Genomic DNA, 26,055 nt, shown 5'->3' on the forward strand with positions numbered 1-26,055 from the left:
TAGTGTACCCTTATCAGACAGGTAGTCATGATGTGTATACTGGGCTTCGTATATTTTACCCCAGTGTCACTTTGATGGCATGCACTGCTCTCTCTCATAATAATAATAATAATAATAATAATAATAATAATAATAATAATAATATAATAATAATAATAATAATAATAATAATTCATTCATGAATTTATATATTTATTAATTTTTTTAAATACTTATTTTACCTGTTAATTTGCGTGTGTAATCTGGGAATGCATACAATGAGATTGTCTGCTCTAGGTGTATGGAAAACAGTCGGCGAGAAACGGAAAAAAATTTGAAGAAAGAAGGAAATAATAATAATAATAATAATAATAATAATAATAATAATAATAATAATAATAATATAATAATAATAATAATGATGATGATGATGATGATGATGATGATGATGATATTCAGTTCATGTTTGGCATACGAGAGACGAAAGTATTATAGTGGAATTGATAGACAATTATTCACGAGAATATGCTACCGTAAATCGTGAAAGAATCGAAATCAGTAACTATAATAGTAACAATGAAGACTAAATAATAAGAAACAGGATTTTGGATCTACTAAATGTAGAAGAGACAGAATTTGTGTTCGACTTTATGAAGGCTAACCAATGGAGACTAAATCAAGAAACAAGTGAAGTCAATAACGTATTGAAACATTGAAACAAAGAACAGCACACTAACATAAAAAGAAAACGCATCAAGGCTACAATTAGGATTGTGGCAGAAAGGATGGGATTCAGAACTATTGAGAACGGAAGATCAACGGATAGAAGGGGGAAATAAGCAGCCTTGGTGGAAAAGGAGAATTTCAGAAGATATAAACTCTGTGAATAGTGTAGTGTCAATACTTGTCAGGAAAAGGAAATGAAAATTGAAGAATGATCGCAAATTTGAAAAAGTGAAGAAATATGTAATTCAAAAGTCTGAATGTTGCAATTGAAGAACTGAAGTAGTGCACAATATCTGTACTAGGTTTCAACAACGCCTTCAGTCGAGCTTATCGACCGCAGGACTTATTCTTTGTAAGCCAAGTAATTATTCTATCGGTCCTTCTTGCCGAACCGCTACGTGACGGGGACGTAAACACACCAGCATTGGTTGTCAAGCAATGCTAGCGGGGAACACAGAGACACAAATACACACACACACACACACACACACACACACACACACACATATATATATATATATATATATATATATATATATATACGACGGGCTTCTTTCAGTTTCCGTTTACCAAATCCACTCACAAGGCTTTGGTCAGCCCGAGGCTATAGTAGAAAACACTTGCCCAAGGTGCCACGCAGTGGGACTGAACCCGGAACCATGTGGCTGGTAAACAAGCTACTACTTACCACACAGCCGCTCCTGCGCCTAAGGTTGAGAATCGACCAAAAAAGATTTTATCAAGAAATGTGAAAGATTAGTTCCTGATGTTGATGGAAGTCGACAGTTTTGGGGGAAGATATGGAGTAAGCACGGACGGCTCTGCAGCCTGAAGCAAGCAGATTTTATTCTCTGCAAAAGGCTACCCACTTCACAGAAAACAGTATCAGAAACCTGAGTAAATAGAAAAGCAAGTGCAAAGCAGCGGGACCTGGTGATCTGAAGGGATATGGGATTATAAAAGGGTCTGCGGGTGCCATAAATTGTTCGCATAGCAATTTAATGCATTGAGCGATGGAGAAGAGGAAATCCCGGGTTGGGTGACAAACGGAGGAGCAGTGTTAGGTCTTAAGAATGCATCAAAAGGAAATACTGCCGACAATTATAGGCCAACCTTTTGTCTCCCATTAAAGTGGAAGTTACTGTCAGGTGGAATTGCAGGAGGACTGTACAAATTTCTTGATTAAATTGATATATTACAGAGGCTGCCGCGCGGGGCTGTGTGTTTCTGTGTATATGTATGCAATTATCGCGTGTGCATTCTAGGTAATACATATACACATATAAATAAATCATTTCGAAACTTTTGTCGAGAACCCTATAAGGGTCAAAAGTTGATTACAGCCATTCATCATTTTTTCAACCTACAAAGCAAGAGGCAAATTTTCCATATTTATGTCTCTACCATGTAGCTTCACATACATACATACATACATACATACATACATACATACATACATACATACATACATACATACATACGTACATACATACATGCATACATGCATACATACATATATGCATACATACATACATGCATACATACGTGCATACATAGATACGTACATACATACATATACGCATTCACATCTATATTCATATTTATATACACACATAAATTTGTACATATACATCTATACATATACATATGTATATACATACATATACATTCATGCGCGCAAACAGACACGCACACACATGCGTATATATATATGTGCGTGTGTGTGTGTTTATGTGTATTTGTGTGTGAGCGTATGTGTGTATGTCTCAGTATATTTACTGGAATATATAATTGGTACATCCATTTGTCTTCAGAGATTTGTATCCAATCTATTTTCTGTCATTTTGTTTGCTTATTCATAATTTATGAAACTAAAAGCAATGATGCGTTGTCTAATGTAAGAAATATATAGAGTATCATGGCGTCGGATTCAAAATTTAGGCCGTAAAACTGGGCCAAATGATCACGAAATCCGGGCTCCATAAAACGCGATAATGGATGAAAATTGTCATGTTAAACTGAATAAAAAGAAATCTAGTACCAAACAAAAGATATAGTTTTACATGGCACTCTGCGAGAAAAAAAAAATTCAAAATGAAGTTCTTTCTACGTTTGTCAGACATTACTAAAGGAAAAGTGCCTCTCCCCATAAGAGGAATATACGCTTATGGTTTTCTATAGTGTACACGAACTCGGACTGCGCAAATACTGGTCTCTCTGATGAAGATTGAACGACACTAGAAGTAATCATTCTGTCCTCTTACTGTGCTTGACGTAGTTGAAACCTGTTGTATAACAAGTTTTATTTGCGTTTCATAGGGAAACAAAATGTTGAATGTTTGCTGACATTTCACATTTCAAGTTGTGGATAAAATTATAAATGAAAGCGGTGTGTGTCTCTCTCTCTATCCGCTCAGTCGAAGTCGACTCTCGGTCACTCGTTGGATCAGTGTCCTCCAGTCAGTTCTATCCTGGGTCGCTTCCTTCAGACTGGCCATGTCCATTCCGGTATCACACCTGATGGTATCAAGCCAGCGGGTTCTTGATCAGCCTCTTCTTCTCTTGCCACTGACCATTCCTAGCATGATGTCCTTCTCCTGGGATTCTCTCCGCATAATATGACCGAAATATGCCAATCTACGCTTGGTGATCCGAGCTTCTAGCGACATTTTCGGCCTTATCTGCTTAAGAACCTCTCCATTGGTGAGCCTTTCTGTCCATGGAATCCGCAAGAGTCTTCTCCAACACCAAGGCTCGAATGCATTAATTCTCTTCTGGTCAGCTTTCTTTATTAATTATTAAATATACTTGTGAATGCATAATGTTATACAAATTAGCGAAAGAGCACATTAACACAAACGGAGTATACAGTCTAGGTTATGACTATATGAATGTACGTACACATACGCACATGTGTATACAAACACAGACATATATACATACTTGCACACATGCATACACATACTATCTTATATATATTTATATTGGGTTGTCCGGAAAGTTCGTGTCGATTATTAAAGGAAAAAGATAAATAAATACTTGCCATTACATTTTTAATCAACCAAATATAAACCATTTTGTTGCACAATGCGTCTCCATCCTTCCTTTAGCTTCAAAATCCCCACCTTCTCAGAATTGATGTGGTTTCATGACAAAGAATTCATCAAGGTATCTTTTTACGTCATCCAAGGCATTGGAATTTTTACCATTAAGACTATTCTACAGAGACCTGAATAAGTGGAAATCTGAAGGAGCAATATCTGGTGTATATGGAGGTTGGGGTAACACATCCCAGCAGAGCTGCAGCAATTTTTGCCTGGTTCCCAAAGTGCCAGTTATCTCCCCTTAAGAGGAATATACGGTTATGGTTTTCTATAGTGTACAGGAACTCGGACAGCGCAAAATTGGTCTCTCTGAAGATGATTGAACGACACTAGAAGTAATCATTCTGTTCTCTTACTGAGCTTGAGTTAGTTGAAACCTGTTGTATAACAAACAAATATCGGTTCTTCACACAACCGATATTTGTTTGTTTATGTCCCTGTAACTTTACGGTTTACCAGTATTATGAAAATGACCACTGGTGTCAATTTCTTCGACTAAAACCTTTTAGGCGGTGCCCAATCATGGCTGTAGTCAAAAGGCTGGAACGAGTAAAAGATAAGAGGTAGAAGAAAACAGATATGCATATATGTATACATACATACATACACACTCACACATATACATATACATAGAGGGTGCAATGGGTAAGTTGTCGTTATTTTATATTTTTAATTTCGGATACTTATTAATCAGCTCTCATATATATATATATCTTAAAGCCTCCAATTCTGTGCCATACGAACAGCTCATGGCCAAACTCTATGCAGTGGGTACGAAATATGATGGGCATTCTCGGTTGCGTAGTATCGATCGCAACAGTTGACCTACTTGCGCGTACAAATGCAAGTTCCCACGGCTTTATCGATCGCATTCTCACCTGGAATCGGATTTTGTAATTTTTAAAGACTTATACACGCCCTGTTACCGTTAGTATCTATACATCAAATTTGAGCGCAATCGGATGGAGGATGCCCGAGATCCTAGAAGGCACACACACAGACAAATGGAACGGATTTTATATATATATACATATAATATATAATATAATATGCATATATATATGTATATATATATATATATATATATATTATATATAATATGCATATGTATATATAGGCATATATGTAGATGTATGTATATATATATATATATATATATATATATATATATGCATGTGTATTAATGTGTATATGAAAAACACTCACGTATTCATATGTTCAGACATTTACAAATTGTTTTCGTTTTCTTCCTTTCTCCGTCCGTCTGTGTTTAGACGCCGTGAATATATAACACAATGCTGCAGAGAGTGTTTATAGAACCAACAAACGGAAGTTGCTCTTTCAATCAAATGGAACAGACAATAATATGTTTTTAGAGAATAATGTTTACTACTTGTCTCTAATTGAAACTATATGAGACATTACATGTATATATATATATATATATATATATATATATATATATATTATATATATATATATATATATATATATATATATATATATATATATATATATATGTGACCGCGTGTGTACCGTTGGCGATTTTTTTCCCTCTGTCTTCCATTCTCTGAATATTTCCTTCTCCTATGTTTCCGACGAACAGCTCCGCTGGAAACGTTAAACCCTCCTTCTTTCCTTCTTTCCTGAGCGTCCAATAATACTATGTTTGTTCCACGTCCTCGCGTTGTTTTTTTTTTTGTGCTTTCATGTTTGGATTAACTATATATATATATATATATATATATATTATATATATATATATATATATATGTATGTATGTATGTATGTATGTATGTGTGTATGTATGTATGTGTATATATATATATATATATATATATATTATATATATATATATATATGTATGTATGTATGTGTGTATGTATGTATGTGTGTATATATATATATATATAATATATATATATATATTATATATATATATATATATATATATATGTTTATGTTTTTTTTTTTCAGCTCAGAGCTGCGGCCATAGATGGATACATACATATATACGTCGAAGCACACACACACACCCGGTGCATATACAAGCACCGACACATATTTACACCCACACGCTCTGACATGTACACAGGCTAGCGCGCGAACGCACGCGCGCATACACACATACATATACGGACACATACACACACACATACACACGCACACGAACATACACAAACACACATTCAAGGGTTGGACAAAAGAATGGAAACACCTAGCATCATTACATCATAATTTTGAAATATCTATAAAACCGTAAAAAATCTTATTTAATTTTGTTTTTTGATTCATTATTAGTGTTGCTTATTATGTTTTGCTAAAATTGCTGTTTCTTTTCAGTTGTAATCAGAAAAAGGTAATTGAAATTCATTAAAATGACAGATCTATCGGACTTTCAAAGAGGTCAAATTGTTGGTGCTCTATGGCAGGCGCTAGCGTAACAAAAATAGCCGAAATGTTTGGTGTATCAAGAAGTTCTGTCTCGAAAGTAATGACATCCTTTGAGAAAGAGGGACCGTCGAACTCCTACGCGAATTGTTAAAAAGCATCACAAAAGTACAGCTCCCAAAATTACTGCAGAGCTTAATGACCACCTCGAGTTTCCCGTGCGCTGTACAAAGCTGGATTTCACGGGAGGGCTGCAATCAGAAAACCACTACTTTCATAAACAGGCATTGCAAAGCATTTAGAGTGGAGTAAAAACCTATACAATTGGTCCCTAGGGCAGTGGAAGAATGTTATTTTCTCAGGCGAGTCATCCTTTATCTCATTTTCGACCACCGGCTAAGTATACGTGTGGAAACTGTCTTCTTCCAACTGTTAAGCATGGAGGAGGATCTGTGATGATATGAGGGGCTATATATTGGAAATCCGCCGGCCTGATGGTTTCCTTTCATGGCAGAACTAATAGTCAAGACTATTTAAGCATTTTATCTCATCAAATTCATTCTATGGTTGCGGAACTGTTTCCGGAGGGAAACACAATCTTTCAGGATGATAATGCACCAATTCACTCAGCTAAAGTTGTTACTGAATGGCACGAAGAACATTCTAGTGATGTTGAACATCTTATCTGGCCACCACAGTCCCTAGATCTGAATATTATTGAACCTTTATTGTGCATTTTAGAAAAACAATTAATGAGTCAATATCATCATCACTACAAGAAGTGGAGACTATTTTAGCTGAAGAATTGACAAATACTCCTTTAACAATTCAGATTTTGTACGAGTCCATACCTCGTAGAATTCTAGGTGTAATTACTGCCAAAGGCGTTCCTATCCCATGTTAGAATAAATTTGCTTAAAATTTTCAGAAAGGACAATTGAGTGTTGTTAAAATCAATTTTTGTCGACTCCACTATAATAAATTATGTCAAGATGGTATACATACCAGGTGTGGCTGTGTGGTAAGTAGCTTGCTAACCAACCACGTGGTTCCGGGTTCAGTCCCACTGCGTGGCATCTTGGGCAAGTGTCTTCTGCTATAGCCTCGGGCCGACCAAAACCTTGTGAGTGGATTTGGTAGACGGAAACTGAAAGAAGCCCGTCGTATATATGTATATATATATATATGCGTGTGTGTGTTTGTGTGTCTGTGTTTGTCCCCCTTGCATTGCTTGACAACCGATGCTGGTTTGTTTACGTCCCCGTTACCTAGCGGTTCGGCAAAGGAGACTGATAGAATAAGTACTGGGCAAAGGAGACTGATAGAATAAGTCCCGGGGTCGAGTTGCTCGATTAAAGGCGGTGCTCCAGCATGGCCGCAGTCAAATGACTGAAACAAGTAAAAGAGTAAAAGAGTAAAAAAGATATATATATATATATATAATATATATATATAGAGAGAGAGAGAGAGAAGAGAGAGAGAGATAGAGAGAGAGAGAGATAGATGGATAGATAGATAGATAGATAGATAGATAGATAGATAGATAGATAGATAGATAGATAGATAGATAGATATAAACCAACATGGAAGATCTCGGTCTTGTGATTGAGTTTTATGATTGAGAGTTCTAAAAATTACTGGACTGGAAGTCACTGCTTTGTACCAAGGAACTCGCGTTCTACGTCCATTGCAGGAACCCAATATATAACAGTTTTGTGTTTTAAAGACCCACAGATTTTCAAAACATATTCAAAGGGCCTCGGAGATGCATGGAGATCTAGAGATGAGGATGTGTTTAAAGAACTAAATTAGACAATTTTTTTATCTGATATACCAAATGAAGCAACATCAAAATAAGAAACGTAAAAAAGGTTCTGTCCAGTTCACGATTTCACAGGAAACGATTCTGGATACAGACCAGGGAAGTAAGGGGGCCAAAGCATTGACGCTAATAGGGTTATCCAAGAAAGGCCGCAGCCCCTGGCTAAACCGATAACGCTAAAATAGAAAAAAATCTACCTTTAAGGTCCGAAAATATAACGAAAAGCAGTGCAGGCGATTAAATTAACGGGTACTTATTATTTAAGTGATTCTTCAAAGATGAAAGACAGTTTTCCCTGTTCGGATTCGACACCGAAACGGTAAATGTACGAATAAATAAATTAATAATTTAATAAATAAATAGATAATAGAATTAAATTAAATTTGAAGCAAAATTCCACGGCATGTTTGTTTCCAACACAAAAATCGATAAAACAATAGAAATGGTGCTTTTTTAGATATTTCTATTTGATGGTCTGTATTTGTTGTTTAGTTGTATAAATAGTTTAAAATAAGTTAGACTATGGCAATGATAACTAATGCACCGCTGGCACACTTCCTCATCAAGATTCGAACACAGTAAATTTGTTGTTGTTCTGTTGTTGTTGCTCTTCTTCTTCTTCTTCTTCTAATCCTCTGCTGACCTATTTCCTCTCTTGTTGGCCTACTTCAATATGAGACTTGGCATCTTTTTCGTTCTGTAGCATAAGAATATTTCTTTCGCCCTCTCTTTTTCTTCCATTTTTTCTACTTTATAGATTATATTAAATGGTTTGTATTTATTTTACCCTTGCGGAAAGTCAGAAGTTGTTGTTGCTATTATCATTATTATTATTATTATTATTATTATTATTATTATTATTATTATTATTATTATTATTATTATTATTATCATCATCATTATTATTATTATTATACTTATTATTATTATTATTATTATTATTATTATTATTATTATCATCATCATTATTATTATTATTATTCACCAGCTGTCTTGTTCATACGCTTAAGATTTTGCTCCAGCAATTTTTGTTTTCAAATTTAAGTACAGAAATATATTTATTTTCATTTTGAATATTAATTCAAGAAAAGAGTATTAAGCATTTTGAAGTGTTTACCACTTTGTAACAGAGTCATACGCCAAGTTTGTTCCAATTTAAATCATCCTCTTTTAACGTCTTACTCAATGGCAAAAAAAAATTGCTTCTGTTTTTTGGGGATACTTCCCTATGAAAGCTTACGTTGAACAAAGCATAAAGAGCAATCGAGCAAAATGTAAAAAATATATGAAGGAATGTATAAACACATTGCAGAGAATTATACGGATTATAACATTTCCACAAAAGAAGACACCACCTGACACACACACAGAAAAAATACATTGCAGAATAGACATGTTTTGAAACTTCTAGAGCAAAAGTTTACATGAAAAAATATACATCAAACGAAAATAAAGTTGTGAAACATTGTCTTTAGAAAATATCTTTTCCAACAAAAAATGTGCTTAAATATGGAGAATTTTGGTGAAAGAAATAAAACTTAGAACAATTTGTGCAGAAGACAATTTCCAACATAGCCTAAGTTTTCAGAAATTTGCACGAGAACTAAAACGGGTCATGCCCATGCCTTGTTAAAGCCATGGGGTTTATTCCACACAGACAATTTTACAGACAGCCGTGACATAGACATGAAGTGAAATCTCCTTCATTTGAGGAGAGTGAGCATATGGTGACATTGATATTATCTTTAAACAGGTGACGGGTCTACAACAGCACAGGCCCTTAATTATCCGAGACAGATCGCCGAAAGTGAATCGTTCAATATTTGTCAAGAAGAAATACGGGATCCACATCAGAGATATCGGAAAAGACGTCAAACGATTGCCAGTAATCATTCTGGTGGCACAGCAATGGAAAATGGTTACTATCAATGTAACTGTGGGTGACAAACGATGATCAAGAGCACACACATCCTTGTCATCCTACAAGCCACAAAACAACACCAGAATTATGTCCTGTAGAGGCTACTGGGAAAACTTTCAAACCTAGCAGGGAGGGTGGGTAGAAAGCAAAAGGTAGAAAGCAAAACTGTTACACATGTGGCTGTAAAACTCATGTGAGGGCCTACTACCCAGAATGCTTAACGAAAAAAAAGAGGACTAACAAAAATAAATCGCCTATGATGATGATTCTAAAGCGGCACCTGAAAAACTTCTAGAACTGCCAAAATAATGCCTCTTCCTGGCCAAAACTCCTAAGCCCTTCTCCAAGGTACAAGTGGCGGACAAAATTTGTCATCTGCAACAAAAATAGTGAAACAACCAATTAGGCCTTCCCAGCAGCACTATCCCAACCAATTATGAAAAATGGGGGTCTAAACTGATGCCTAATGGAGTCGATCAGCCCTTTTCAAAGACAGGGAAAAAACAAAGACCAAAAATGACACAGATAAAACAACTGAAAAGGGCCGTAAAAAGCAGCGATAATCGGTACAACTTTTGTGGAGAAGAATCTGGTTCTTTCCTGAAGAAATAAAATTCACGGTTTGTCGCAAAACGAACAAGAATTTAATAAAACATTGTGGAGGCACATGGCCAAGTGGTTAGAGCAGCGGACTCGCGGTCGAAGGATCACGGGTTTGAATCTCAGACCGGGCGATGTGTGTGTTTATGAGCGAGACACCTAAGCTCCGCGCGGCTCCGGCAGAAGGTAATGGCGAATTTCTGCTGACTCTATCGCCACAACTTTCTCTCACTCTTTCCTCCTGTATCTTGCAGCTCACCTGCGACGGAGCGGAGTCCCGTCCAGGTGGGGAATCTATACGCCAAGGAAACCGGGAAACCGGCCTTATGAGCCTCCTGGTAACACTGCCAAAGGCTTCTGAAACAGGCCAGTTACTTGATTCACGCCCAGTGTTTACTGAGAGTGTAGCCGCATTCAGGGGTCGCTAACCCTCTATAGAACGCTAAACATGACCTTCCACTAACCGTATTACGAGACTGACAGCGGATATCCTACATGTCAGGTGACACACCTGCTCGCAATAAGGAGTCGCTAGTTAAGTCGTTTGGGTCCTTTCTTACCAGTTATCCTCGAATCACAAGGAACTCACCTCTTGTGCTACCTGTTCCTGTCGATATTTAAGAGCTGCAACAGTGAAAATAGGTAGAATATAAACAATATTAATAATAATGAAGCCAAAATGAATGCAACGTTAGAAGCCGTGTTTATGATAGTTGTGGGTTGGCATATAAGGAATGGACAGTCACTGATTATGACACGATGTTGACGGTAATAGACGAACTGGGTAAAGAAAATGCAGACGTGCAATAAAACACACGGGTTAAGTGGAAGTGGTGAAATGAGGCATATCACAACCATTGATGGAGACCTAAGATTCCGACATGGTAAGATAAAAGATACAGAATTTCTAAGGCTAACCGAGCTTTGAGCAAAAATATAGTAATTAACTAAATAAATGGATGGAAATAAAGTAGGTATTTAAAACATACACTCATATTATTTAAGACATTAATGTTGAAAGAACGTAGAGTTAGGAATGATAAAGTGAAAGAAATAGAAGAAAATAGATTATAGATAAACTAGTGTAGAGCCAAATATAGAGCGATTAAAATTTAATGATGAATAATGGCATGAAGGGAATAACTGCTTAACAGTTATCTAGGTATTTACAGAAGTAGATATTTACAATTTGTGAAGGTGCGTGGCTTAGTGGTTAGGGTGTCAGCATCATGATCGTAAGATTGTGATTTCGATTCCTGAACCGGGCGACGCGTTGTGTTCTTGAGCAAAACACTTTATTTAACGTTGCTCCAGTCCAGTCAGCTGGCAAAAATGAGTCACGCTACAATGGACTGGCATCCTATCGAGCTGGGGATCTCATACTCCATAGAAACCGGGAAACTGGGCCCATGAGACTGGCTAGGCTTTAAAAGGGCGCATTTAATTTTTTTTTATATTTTCTTATTATAAGTTACTGTATTGGACACACACACACACCCACACACATGTTTATATAAATCTCTCTTTCTTATAAATAAATATATTCAAATATGAAATAGAAGCCTCTATCGTAATAAACGTTATCAACCACATACACGGAACGTATACACCACTTCTATTTGCCGGTAGGCTACGAGATAGCGCGGTGAAGAACACTCTCTCAAAGTCCCGGGTGTTAAAACACCTGTAGGATATGAACATATATATATATATATATATGCGTGCATGTATGTGTGTGTGTTTGTGTGCTTGTGTGTACATGTGTTTTTATGCGCATGCGCACACACTGAAGGACGGCAATATTTCCGTTTCCGGAGCATCAGTACAGCAACTGCGCAGCCAGGTAACTTCGTAGCTTAGATGAAATATTAGGAGTAAGATTACACAACATTCAGCTGTTAGACGTTTGAAAAATACCCCAACAAATATTTTAATAATGATAGCAACTTTTGATATGCAGCAGAAGAAATCGGAAAATTTCGTCGGTAGTTCTGTTACACGTGACTCTACGATACAGAACTGGCATTTATCCATTACGCATTTTGAAGTATTTCGACAACAATGTCGATGCATGGTGACAATAACATATAAGTTCAGAACATATACTTTGGATAGATTTATTATCGATAAATACATTATTATTATTTTTTTAGTTAGAATTAGACGAATCACATACACTATTAACCAGTGTGCTATGTTTGGTGATTTTTCTCATATATTCTCAAATAATTTAATAGTTTCTGATATTGATATGACTTACCCCCTAGATTTACTTCGATAAACCCACAGTAAACGAGATTTCAAACCCTCCGAAAATATATTTATGCTGATTAAGTTTTAAGTTAAAAGAATTTCCTGTTATCCCGATATAATCAATAGAAACCTAGTTATTAACTGTAAACGCTTTCACACAATAAATAATCTAAATCATCGATTTCAGAACACATAAATTATTGAATGGGCAACATTTATTGCCAAAGAATACGAAATGTATTGTTTCTTACACACACACACATACACACACACACACACACACACACACACACACACACACACATACACACACACAAACAGACACATACACAAATATATATATATATACATATATACATCCACACATGTATATGTGTATTTACATATGTATGCATGCATGTAATACTTATATGTGTGTGTATACATACATATATATATATTTATGCATGGATGTATATATATATATATATCCATGCATAAATATATATATGTATACACACACATATATATATATATATATATATATAATATATATATATACATATATGTATAAATACATATATATATATTTACATATGCATATATATATATAGATATATATATATATATATATATATATATATGCATGCGTATGTATGTGTACGTGATTATATATTTATTCAAATGCGTATATACATGTATTATATATGTAATGCATCACAATACAATATATATTAGTTGACATTAAACATTATCCAATCAATGATTTCTGTCTTCCGAAATCGATATTTTATTGTTGCGAAAGTATTTCTAGTTAATAACTAGTTACTATTGATTTCATCAAGGTAACTGAAAATCCTTTTAAGTTCAGATTTAATCATCGCAATATGCTTTCAGAAACTTTGATAGATCTTCTAATACAGGTTTATCGAAGTACATCTAGAGGGCAAGATATATGAATGTCAGAAAGTAATTGGAATGTATACGTACTAACCAAACGTCCTATATGGTGGTAATAGTGCTTCTGGTATGTCCAATTCTAAGAAAATGAAAATTACATATTTTCCACAGTAATCCTATCATGAACGTGCGTTCTATGTTGATATATTTCTGTCACTAATATGCATATTCATGTAATATATACACACATACTTACAAATATACATACATACATACATATATATATATATATATATTATATATATATATATATATAATATATATATAATATATATATATATATATATATATATGTAGGTATGTTATGTATGTATGTGTATGTAGTATGTATGTATGTATGCGTGTATATATATATGGAGAGAGATTGGGTATGGGAGAGAGGGAGGGAGTTAGGGAGAAGGGAGAAAGTATTCAGAGAAATCCAACTAGAATCAATCGTATTCCATCAGATGAAGCACCCACACACACCTGTTGCTGAAACGCAAATGTGATCTACTTTATAGGCGTAGGAGTGGCTGTGTGGTAAGAAACTTGCTTACGAATCACATGGTTCCGGGTTCAGTCCCACTGCGTGGCACCTTGGTGAAGTGTCTTCTACTATAGTCTCGGGCTGACCAAAGCCTTGTGAGTGGATTTGGTAGACGGAAACTGAAAGAAGCCCGTTGTATATATGTATATATATATATATATATATATATATGTATGTGTGTATACGTTTGTGTGTCTGCGTTTGTCCCCCAACATCGCTTGACAACCGATGCTGGTGTGTTTACATCACCGTAACTTAATGGTTCGGCAAAAGAGACCAATAGAATAAGTACTAGGCTTACAAAGAAGAAGTCCCGGGGTCGATTTGCTCGACTAAAGGCGGTGCTCCAGAATGGTCACAGTCAAATGACTGAAACAAGTCAAAGAGTAAAAGAGTACTTAAAAATCCTTATATGCTCCATCCTCATGTTATACACACACACACGCACACACACATATATATATGCATTTATAGATATTTGTATGTGTATGTACTGTCATTGGTTATTTAGCCTTGGACAGCCATGAATACTTAGATAGCAGCTGTTCTTCTAATTGCTGGAGAAAATGCAGTGTAGCAGAGTAAGCTCTTACCATACAGACATTCAGTGTTAGCAACCATAATTCTTACCGTCTTTCAAATTTTGAAATAATGATATTAATGCCATTTTTGAGAGATTACTGAGAGACACTGTACATTTTCACTCGGTCCAAACCTTCCCGTTTACCCCTATATTTTCCATCATATTACAGTATCTCTATGCTATTTTAGGGGTCTTACACTCACACGGACTTCAAACGGTATCTATTTTATTGCCTTTAAATTTGACCCTTTAGACCCTTATGATTTTGCAACCCAGCTTCTCCTTCTCTCTGCTGCTATTTCATTTTGAAATAATGAAATTAATGCCATTTTTGAGAGATTACTGAGAGACACTCTACATTTTCACTCGGTCCAAAACTTCACGTTTACCCTATATTTTCCATCATATTACAGTATCTCTATGCTATTTTAGGGGTCTTACACTCACACGGACTTCAAACGGTATCTATTTTATTGCCTATAAAATTGACCCTTTAAACCCTTATGATTTTGCCACCCAGCTTCTCCTTCTCCCTTGAAATTAATGCCATTTTTGAGAGATTTCTGAGAGACACTGTACATTTTCACTCGGTCCAAACCTTCACATTTACCCTATATTTTCCATCATTTTACAGTATCCCTATGCTATTTTACAGGTCTTACACTCACACGGACTTCAAACGGTATCTATTTTATTGCCTTTAAATTTGACCCTTTAGGCCCTTATGATTTTGCAACCCAGCTTCTCCTTCTCCTTCTCCTTGCCACTATTTCATTTTGAAATAATGAAATTAATGCCATTTTTGAGAGATTACTGAGAGACACTGTACATTTTCACTCGGTCCAAACCCCCCGTTTACCCCTATATTTTCTATCATATTACAGTATCCCTATGTTATTTTAGGGGTCTTACTCTCACATGGACTTCAAACGGTATCTATTTTATTACCTTTAAATTTGACCCTTTAGACCCTTATGATTTTGCAACCCAGCTTCTCCTTCTCCCTTGAAATTAATGCCATTTTTGAGAGATTTCTGAGAGACACTGTATATTTTCACTCGGTCCAAACCTTCACATTTACCCTATATTTTCCATCATATTACAGTATCCCTATGCTATTTTAGGGGTCCTACACTCACACGGACTTCAAACGGTATCTATTTTATTGCCTATAAATTTGACCCTTTAGACCCTTATGATTTTGCCACCCAGCTTCTCCTTCTCCCTGCCACTATTTCATAAGTCCCTATTTGATATCTACGTAATATTGATTTACGCTTAATGGGACAACAATCTGAGATAACATCATGAGACATGATGAGATACCCGGTTGGACAGATTGTTTTAATTACTGTGCAATATAAATAGAGACATTGGGAGGTAAGGGGTACGCTGTTATATAAGCAATTAATTAAAAAACTTGAAAGCAAACAAACGGCGAATGACCGATTACTTTCTATCCGTGTGTGTGTGTGGTGCACCTGAGCGTGCGTTTCTGTGTGTTTCTGTCTGTCTTCAGGAACTACGATATGTCTCCTTAGGAAGAGGCTTAAAATTAAGCAGGAATTTATATATTTTTACGCGCACACATACACACACACACACACACACACACATCTATATATACATACATATATATGTATGTATATATACATGTATTTATATACATAGACGTATAATTTCATATATGTACACACAGACACACAGACATGCATATATATATTATATATATATATATATATATATATATATATATATATATATATATATATATAGATATATATGTCACGTTTTCTCTCATTTGCTTTTCTGTAGATTCTGGTGAAGGAATATATATATATATATATATATATATATATATATATATATATATAATATATATATATATATATATATATATCGGTAAAACGTAAGATATATATATATATATATATATATATATATTATATATATATATATATATATATACGTATGCATACACAACACACACACACACATATATATATTATATTTATATATATATATCTAAACAGCAGGTCATGTATGTATGTACATGTGTTTATGTACGTATTCTTTTATTCATTTATTCTTTTGTTTCAATCATTTGACTGCGGCCATGCTGGAGCACCGCCTTTAGTCGAGCAAATCGACCCCAGCACTTCTTCTTTTGTAAACCTAGCACTTATTCTATCGGTCTCTTTTGCCGAACCGCTAAGTTACGGGGGACATAAATACACCAGCATCGATGAAAGATGTTGAAGGGACAAACACAGACACAAACACACACACACACACACATATATTATATATATATATATATATATATATATATATATATATACGACAAGCTTCTTTCAGTGTCCGTTTACCAAGTCCACTGACAAGGCTTTGGTCGGCCCGAGGTTATAGTAGAAGACACTCACCGAAGGTGTCACGTAGTGGCACTCAACTTGAAACCATGCTGTTGGTAAGCAAGCTGCCCACCACAGAGCCACTCCTGTGTCTATATATACATTTTAAAAATTATCTCTAAGTGAAAACAATGCTAGCTGAAGCATTAATATACAGAGCGATCGTTTGTATCAATCTGCTATTTCAATATTACAAGGTTATTGTCCGTTGTTTGGAAAATTTACAGAGAGGATTTTTAGCTGACATATCTTCGTTGTAGTATGTGTTTGTGCGTGTGCAGGGTTATTTTATATTTTTATAGTAATCAATCAGTTGCATGCAGCACTTCTCTGTCTTTTATTTGCGGCCTGTACTTGTAAATTAAAATAGCTTCTTTTACTCTCAAGTTACCGATGTTTCTTTCTGTTGCTTTAATGGAAACTTCGATGTATTGTGAATGACATTTCAGTTGGAGGTTTTCGATGGAAGTAATATTAGCTTATAGCCTTTCTTTAACCAGAATATTAATTTGTGTGTTGTTACTTCTGATGTAAAATTCATTACATTTATATACGTCATGTTATATACAACCCAGAGTCGCAGATGAGTATTTTCATTTTTGCTCGGGAACTTAGGCAATGTACATAAATGATTGTATTATCTCGAACTGCTTTTTAGTTAGGACTCTTCTCAGGGAATATCTGTAGTCTAACAATCGTATATTTAATTCCTTATTATGGAATGCATTGCGGATTGCAGTGGCTGACTTTACGTTTAAAATGTGACAGTTGTAAAAACAAGTTGTCCTTGGATGGGCAGGTTTAGTTATGTAGTCTGTTGATGTCCTGGCATTTAGCCATTCTGTAATACATTTTCGTTTAGTAATGCAAGGTGTTGGTATTTTTGCTTCTTGCCTTGCTCCTGAATCAGATGTCAAGCGTTCCAACCATGAGAGACCGATGCTAGATATGTCGAAAGACTTGTGGTGATTAATAATAACAATTCTCGTTTATTCCATCTTCCGTCATTTATTAACTGCATACATCATACATATATATATATATATATATATATATATATATATATATATATATATTAATATATATATATATATATATATATATACACTCTTTAACTTTTTACTCTTTTACTTGTTTCAGTCATTTGATTGCGGCCATGCTGGAGCACCGCCTTTAGTCGAGCAAATCGACCCAGGACTTATTTTTTTGTAAGTCTAGTACTTATTCTATCGGTGTCTTATGCCGAACCGCTAAGTTACGGGATCGTTAACACACCAACATCGGTTGTCAAGAAATGCTGGGGGGACAAATACAGACACAGAAACATATATATCTATACATATATACAACGGGCTCCGTTCAGTTTCCGTCTACCAAATCCACTCACAAGACTTTGGTCGTCCAAAGGCTATAGTAGAAGACACTTGCCCGAGGTACCACGCAGTGGGACTAAAGCCGGAACCATGTGGTTGGTAAGCAAGCTTGTCACCACACAGCCACTCCTGCGCCTATATACACATATATATGTGGATATACACATATTATATATACATATATATTTACATATGTATATATTGTGTATATATATATATATATATATATATATATATATATATATATATATATATATATGTATATATATACATGTATGATGAATAGAGACAATTCATATATTCATGTACAGATACATACATACATACATACATATATATATGAATTATCTCTATAGTCATGATATTCAGAGCCTTAAGCTGGAACGCATGAAAATGTCACTTGTTGATAAATTACGCGGATACATAAATACACGGCTAAAAGCGCATACAAACACATGTGCATACATGTACACATACACACGCGTACACACTCATACACACACACACACATGTGCATACATGTACACATACACACGCGTACACACTCATACACACACACACACATATCAACGGATAAAGAGACATCAAGCAAGTTTCACTTTCAAAATGTCTTCAAGGGAATATTAAATACGTTCTATATGATGTATGATGTTCTGAAATTTTCAGAAATGCCTAGCGGGAATAGATAAAGGTATATCGCCCGGAATATGGCATAAGCGACTCCAAAGACCTAAGTGAACTTTCAGTTGGTAGTGCAGCTGGTTTCTCAGAGGGCATTCTGGGAGTTGTGTTGAACGAATCAATTTAGAGAATCATTTTCTACGACTCACCAAGATTTAGATTCATACATACCTGCCTATATATCAATGTGTCATTGAGTGTGTGTGTGTGTGTGTGTGATGTGATTGTGTAACTGCATATATATATATATATCTATGTATGAGTGTGTGTGTGTGTGTATGTATGTGGCTGCATATATATCTATGTACAAGTGTGTGTGGCTGCATATGTATCTACGTACAAGTGTGTGTGTGTGGCTGCATATATATCTACGTACAAGTGTGTACGTGTGGCTGCATATATATCTACGTACAAGTGTGTGTGTGTGACTGCATATATATCTATGTATGAGTGTGTGCCTGTGTGTGGCTGCATATGTATCTACGTACAAGTGTGTGTGTGTGGTTGCATATATATCTACGTACAAGTGTGTGTGTGGTGCATATATATCTACGTACAAGTGTGTGTGTGTGGCTGCATATATATCTATGTATAAGTGCGTATATGTGGCTGCATATATATCTATGTATGAGTGTGTGCGTGTGTGTGGCTGCATATATATCTACGTACAAGTGTGTGTGTGGCTTCATATATATCTACGTACAAGTGTGTGTGCGTGTGTGTGGCTGCATATATATCTATGTACAAGTGCGTGTGCGTGGCTGCATATATATCTATGTACAAGTGCGTGTGCGTGGCTGCATATATATCTATGTACAAGTGCGTGTGCGTGGCTGCATATATATATCTAAGGGCGAGAGAGTGTGTGTGTGTGTGTGTGTGCATGAAACTGTATATATGTCTATGTTTGTGTGTGTGTGACTGCCTAAATATGTGTGTGTGCGTGTATATATCTGTCTGAGTGTAGACACAAGTGCGTACGGATGCACAAGGGCCCAATGTGCTATACAAATAAAACAGGGACACATTTTCTCTCTCTCTCTCTCTCTCTGTCCGTCTATCAAAGAGACACAGATTCATATACATGTATATATATATATATACACACACACGTGTGGTTGTGTCTGTGTGTTTGTGTGCGTGTGTGTGCGTGTACTTCTATATGCATGCATACATATGTTTGTATATATATATATATATATATATATATATATATATACAAACTTATATACTTGAGACGGCAATCATATATCAGTCCGTCTGTCTGTGTGGCCACATCTTTCTGTTTATCTTTTTCCTCACCTCTGTATACACACACACACACACACACGTATGTATGTATGCATGCATGCATGTATGTATGTATGTATGTATGTAGGTATGTATGTAGGTAGGTAGGTAGGTAGGTAGGTATACACAATATACACACACGACGATAGAAACAGTGAGACATACATATATGCAGGGACACTTATACACACACACATATATATACACACATACATACATATATATAAATTCATATACTTATATATTATTATGATATCTTCGTGTAAATATATATTTAAATATAAATATACATACATAAAAACTTATGTGTGTGTGTATGCATATATATTTATATATATATACATATATATATATACATATATATATATAAATATACATATATAAACACACACATATATGTGTATATATATATCTATATATATATTATATATATATATATATATATATATATATATATATATACATATATATATGCAGTTAGATAGACAGATAGATAGATAGATAGATAGATAGATAGATAGATAGATAGATAGATAGATAGATAGATAGATAGATAGAGATAATAAATAGACAGAAAGACAGATAGATTGATTGATACAAATTCACGACTACGTATGTATGAACATATCACTGTGGACACTTATGTACGTATATGCTTGAATATATATATATGCACGTTCATGTGTGAGTATGCGTGCATGTGTGTGTGTGTGTGTTAATGTTACCGAGTGGATTAATTATTGTTTGTCTAATGTGTGTAATTAGCATCTGTTCCATTTGTCTCTCACATCTCTCCAATTCCTGATGCGCACCCCTGCTGTCCACTCTCAACACCGAAAAACTCCATGCTATTGTGAGTAAATACAATAATTGTAGGCTTTTATCGTTATCTTTCGGCTATTCGTTCGTTTATCCATTCGTACATTCTTACACTCTCGAACACCTTTAATATCTTATTCCTCTGCCTTGTCGTTTCTTTCTTCTTTCTCTCTTTCGTGCACGCTTTCTTACAACAGCAAACACAACTACTACCACCACCACCACCACCACCACCACAGCAACAAAACAACATCACAGCTTCCAGTACTAGATTTTTAAAAATTTATAAACGCACGGTTGTTATACATATGTGTGTGTATATGTGTGTGAGTGTGTGTGCGTATACTTTTGTGTGTGTGTGTGTGTGTGTGTGTGTGTGTATGAATGTATGTATATATGCAAACACCCATGCACGAGTAGATCTGTAAAGGAAGGAAAATAGTGTTCAATACATTAAGTGGTGATGTGCGTTTTTTTGCGGATGTGCCTATGACTACGAAACTTTGAGTAATGTGGTGCTAAGTCAACACGTTGTGTGCTATTGAGTGACTTTGCGAGGGTATGCGTGTGAGTGACTGTGTATGGGTTGGGTGTGTCTGTAAAATATTAAGCGAGACTTGCATTTTTTATTATATATATATATAATATAAATAATACATAGATATATGCATATATATATATACATACATATACGTACATACCTACATATGTATGTATATATACATGCATATATGGGTACAGGACATAAAAAAACGTTGAACCCGATGAGAAAGGAAAACATTAAAAAAAACATAGAAATGATCTTTTTTTCGAACAACGAAAAAAATAAACAGAGAAACGAAACATGCAACATAAAAAATATTCCCCCCCTTCAGTTGTCCCTGTTTCATCTATTCCGCGTTCGAAGGCAAGGACAATACGCTACTTCGTTGCAGTAGTCCTTCCCGCAATATATATATATATATATATATATATATAAAAACAATATTTCTTTTCGTTTGCTGCCCCGTCTTCAGGATGAAGTGATGTTGAGATATGTTACTGTCACTTTATACCACGCTAGGTCAAGTTGTTTAAGGTAGAACTGTGACGCATGATGTGGCAGCCTGGGTGAACCACTAATGTCTACGAAACTTCAAGTAATGCGGAGTTAACATGTTATGAAACATTTGTGTGCGTGCGTGTGGGTATGTGTGTGTGTATGCGTGTGCGTGGGCGCGTCTTGGAAGTTTTGTATACGTATAGTTTGTACAGGTGGATTGAGAACAGCATTGTTTTCTCATGTTAACCTCACCAAAGTTTTGTGGGCCACACCAATTGTAATTTTTAAGGAATATATAAGTTTAACAAGAAGTTTGTTTTAAGTGGCCGAAAGCGAACACTGTCTGCTTACACAGCAATAGTTTTCAACCGGGGTCCACGTGGCCCTTGCAGGCCTATTTAAGATTTTGCTGTCAAAATTTATATGCAGTAAATTGGTTATATTTCCAAAATGCAGAAAATATCTTTACAATTTTTATACAATCCCTAATAATTTTTTTAAGTATAAAAGTATGTTGTTGTTTTGTGTTTTCTCAATTGCTTATGGGATCCATCTGAGTAAAATAGGAATCAAAGGCGTCAATAGGCAAAAAATGGTTGAGAACCTCTCTTATACAGCATCAACAAGAGTAATTCCCTCCGCCTTAGCGAAATTAGAGGTATTGTTTTCAGTCGTATTTGTTTGTTTGTCTGTCCGTGGACAAGATATCTCAAGAACCGCTGGATGGATTCGGAGGAAACTTTCAGGGATGTTTGGCCTCGTGATTGGCACAAACTGATTAGATTTTGGTACCGGACAAGGATTCTGGATTATTTTTCCTCCTGCTTTTACTTAATTTTTGAGCGTGGTCGGGTTCATTTTTAGTATTCTCGTTTGTGAGAGCTGTTGAGTTTATTTCATATATTCGCATTTTAAAAATCATCTCTGGCTAATCGTTGAGAGGACGTTCGTGTTGCCTTGGGAGAGGATTGCGCTCTCAGAGTGCTCTTGTTTATATATATATATATATATATATATATATATATGTATGTCGTATTCTGAATGGTAAGGTCAGGAAGGTTCTCAGGCACGTGACAGAAGCTTCTTGTAACACCATGGGTCAGTTAAAATAAGAACAAAGTACACATGTCAGAGTTTTATGAATAAACGCTATTTGTAATCTCGAATAATGGGTAGAATCTATATTATAAACTAATGAATTGGCATGGGTAACATCTAGAAATGCGGTATACATAAAAATTAATATAATTTGAATTTTATCAAATTTCTTGGTGCTCATATAAAATGATGGAAAGAATACTAATTTTTAAAAAGGAAAAATATTTATTACCTGGAAATAAGAATTAAATGAAACAAATTTCTCATTTCTATAACTCCACCGAGACTACTGAGTAATTAATTCCCCCTCCTTCTCTTCCTCCTCCTCCTCCTCCTCCCTTCTCCTCCTCCCTTTCTCCTCCCCTTTCTCCTCCTCCTCTTGCTCCTCGCCATCTTCCTCTTCTTCTGCCCTCCTCATACTCGTCTTCCATCACCTATTTCTCCTCTTCTCTCTTTCTATGATTCGTTACCTCTCTTTGTGCGTGTGTTCGTCTGTGTGTGCGTGTGTGTATGTGTGTATGTTTGCGTGCAGCAGCGTTGTTTTACTCATTGCCTAGCACCGAGCCTACTACACGCACTCATTGTGCACCCTTTTACATCAACTCACCCTGCTTCTCTCTGTTATTCTCTTCCTCCCTCCCTCCCTCCCTCCCACCTCTATCCATTAGATGAAAAGCGTTAAGTGATGAAATCAGCAACCCATCGAAAACGCAACCAACATTCATATCTTTTTTGCTATTTCAGTGCGGTATTAATATAAAAAAATGGAGCAAAAGAAAAATGAAGAAGCAAAACGAATTCTTTTTAAAATGTTTAGTCCCTGTCCTCTTAAAAACATTAAAAGAAAATGCAATGATGATGTTAACTTCTTGGTAGGTTTCAAGTCTGGTGGCAACCGGCCAGTTTGTATTGAATGTGGTATAAATCTCACTTACTAATGATTCTAAGAAAAGAAAATTGAACTAGAATTTTATCAGTAAAGAAAATATCTATTGTCTTCCGGTAAAGGAAGGCAGAAATTCGAAGAAAAAAAAGAGACGACGATGATGATGATGATGATGATGATGATGATGATGATGATATAATAATAATAATAATAATAATAATAATAATAATAATAATAATAATAATAATGATAATAATGATAATGATGATGATGATGATGATGATCATAATAAAATAATAATGAGAATAATAATATTAATAATAATAATATAATAATAATAATAATAATAATAATTAATAATAATAATAATGATTAATAATGATAATGATGATGATGATGATGAGATGATAATAATAATAATATAATAATAATGATAATAATAATAATAATAATAATAATAATAATAATAATAATATAATAATAATAATAATAATAATAATAATGATAATAATGATAATGATGATGATGATGATGATGATAATAATAATAATAATAATAATGATAATAATAATAATAATTATAATACTGTGTGCCAAATTGGAGGATTTTTTCCTATTTTTTTTCTTTTTCTTTCGTTGCGAAAAGAAGAATCAGTTAAAAATGAAAACTTTGAAGTCTAGTTACATGGCCTCTGGAATAATTGTTTCGATTTTTAAGTACAAGGTCTGCAGATTTCAAAGGAAAGGGGGCGGAGTTCATCGATTCGATTAACTCTAGTACTTGACTTATACTATGTTTTATTATTTTACAGAGGAGTGACAGGGTAAAATTACATCGGTAGAATTTCGAAATTAGAACGTAAAGAGCCGGAAGAAACGAGCGTTTTGTCTGATGCGTTAATGGTTCCGTCAATCCAACGTTGTTGGCGTCCGAAACGATAATGAAAGTAGACACGTAGATATACCACGAGTTTATGGTGGAAAAAAAGCTTGTTAAGACACTTTCGTTGGGCTTTTGCCAAAGAACATCTTGAAAATAATGTTATCAAACGATATAAGGGCGAACAAACACGTGCGCGCATGCACACGCACTCGCACACATACACTTACACACATTTACACACTCTCACACATGTACATATATGTATATATATACATATATGTATATATATATATAAATATATATATATTTATATATATATTTACACACTCTGACACATATACATATATGTATATATATATATAAATATATATACATACATGCATACATACATATATATATATATATATATCACGTGATCACGTGACCGACCAGACCATCAGATGTTGTTACACATCGCTGGTCACAATGCATTCGCATTGTTTTAGCCTTCGAATGACGCCACCCCGCTGGCTAAGCGAGCAAGCCAACAGAAGAAAGAGTGGGAGAAAGAGTGGTGAAAGAGTACAGCAGGGATCACCACCCCCTACCGGAGCTCTTAGGTGTTTTCGCTCAATAAACACTCACAACGCCCGCGATCCTACGACCGCGAGTCCGCTGCCCTAACCTCTGGGCCATTGCGCCTCCACATATATATACATATATAATATATATATATATATATATATA

The 26,055-nt window shown here is 35.1% G+C and overlaps 1 long non-coding RNA gene across 1 annotated transcript; it reads right to left on the reverse strand.

The window, feature by feature from the left end:
• Nucleotides 1-2,858: 2,858 nt before the first annotated feature.
• On the reverse strand, nucleotides 2,859-23,232 carry LOC118766339. Its single transcript, XR_005002274.1, has 3 exons — nucleotides 23,079-23,232; nucleotides 10,763-10,768; nucleotides 2,859-2,869 (listed from the first exon to the last, which is right to left on the reverse strand). It is a non-coding gene; the product is annotated as an uncharacterized LOC118766339 (long non-coding RNA).
• Nucleotides 23,233-26,055: the final 2,823 nt, after the last annotated feature.

The sequence above is a fragment of the Octopus sinensis genome, linkage group LG15 (genome assembly GCF_006345805.1).
Source record: "Octopus sinensis linkage group LG15, ASM634580v1, whole genome shotgun sequence".
Classification (NCBI taxonomy): domain Eukaryota; kingdom Metazoa; phylum Mollusca; class Cephalopoda; order Octopoda; family Octopodidae; genus Octopus; species Octopus sinensis.